General features: G+C 45.3%; 2 non-coding genes across 2 annotated transcripts in view; both read left to right on the top strand.

Annotated features, from left to right (window-relative positions):
* The first annotated feature begins 418 nt into the window (after positions 1 to 418).
* LOC124319451 lies at positions 419 to 571 on the top strand. Its single transcript, XR_006913146.1, has one exon. It is a non-coding gene; the product is annotated as a 5.8S ribosomal RNA (ribosomal RNA).
* Positions 572 to 1212: 641 nt separating this feature from the next.
* LOC124319453 overlaps positions 1213 to 1306 on the top strand; it is a 4575-nt gene continuing 4481 nt past the window's right edge. Inside the window, exon 1 of the ribosomal RNA XR_006913148.1 lies at positions 1213 to 1306. This exon is cut by the window's right edge and continues 4481 nt beyond it. This is a non-coding gene — a ribosomal RNA (large subunit ribosomal RNA).

The raw sequence follows: 1306 nt of genomic DNA, 5'->3' as shown, positions 1-1306 counted from the left end.
GGCGCTCTGATGCGCGGTGGTTTAAAGCGGATACGCCCAATCGAAATTGTTTTTTTTTTGTTTCTCTCTTCGTCTTCGGGATTTTTTGATTCTCGGTGGGGGACGAAAGTGTGAGACTTTACTCTGGACGTTCTTTTCGGGCGTAGATACTCGTGGTTGCGTGCGTGTGCGTCGTATAGACTAACACTCCAAAGCCCGACACTATGCCGTTGAAAACCGAATGTTTTTTAAGCTTGCCCTTCGCCCTCTCGATGAAGTAGGAAGAATTCAAAATCACAATAACACACTAAACCCAAATTCTAGTACGAGTGTTTATCGGAACATTTTCTTTCTGGCTTTCTTTCTCCGCCCTCGCATTCATTTGCTTGGGCGGGTTGGAGAAAAAGAGAGAAGAAAACGAATATGTCGTTTTATATACGACCCTGAACGGTGGATCACTAGGCTCGTGGATCGATGAAGAGCGCAGCAAAGTGCGCTAATCCATGCGAACTGCAGAACACATGGAGCATCGAAATCTTGAACGTAAATGGCGGCCCAGCTTCTCGCTCGGGCCACATCTGACTGAGGGTCGGTCGAATGATGAACGAACAGAGATTTTTTCAGTCTTGGTTTTGCATGTTGGGTCGCGGCGAGATTTATTTTTCACCCGGCCTGACCGCATAAAAGCTCCCGAATCTCTAACGTCTGGGTGCCGCGCGACTTAAGTGTCCGCGATGCCTCAAATACAAAAAAGGGGGAAAAATAAAAGAAGGTTCGCCCTGTTTTGTTTTTTTCCTCTCTATTCAAAAGAAACCTTTTTCGATGGCAAAACAGATGGGAAATTTTTGAGCCAACTCAAAAAAAAATTTTAGAAATAAACACATCTTCTCGAACAAGGTGTCGGCTGCGTGTGCGCGATATACCGCTTCAACGCGAGTTTAGTTGTGTGTGTGCGCCGGGCGTGTCGAAGTGTCGACCACCGCGAATTATCACTCACTCTAACCGCTCGTTATGCAAGCTTGGTTCGCGCACGACGCGTTGTTTCAATACAAAAAGCCGCAGGACGCCCTGTCACTTTTCGTAAATTAATTTTTGCGAATAACGAGAGACTCGCTTTATTTCGAAAAAAAAAAATTTGAACCGGCAATTATTCAATCTTTCCCGGCTTTAAAACGCCAAAGTCTGCCGAGCTAGATAAAGTGTTGTCTCCTTTTGAAAACAAACAATTCATTCTGACCTCAGTTTAGATGAGACTACCCGCTGAACTTAAGCATATCAGTAAGCGGAGGAAAAGAAACTAACAAGGATTCCCTTAGTAGCGGCGAGC

Source organism: Daphnia pulicaria, unplaced genomic scaffold, assembly GCF_021234035.1.
Source record: "Daphnia pulicaria isolate SC F1-1A unplaced genomic scaffold, SC_F0-13Bv2 h1tg000166l, whole genome shotgun sequence".
In the NCBI taxonomy this organism is placed as follows: Eukaryota; Metazoa; Arthropoda; class Branchiopoda; order Diplostraca; family Daphniidae; genus Daphnia; species Daphnia pulicaria.
This window is presented reverse-complemented; position numbering and strand designations above follow the sequence as displayed.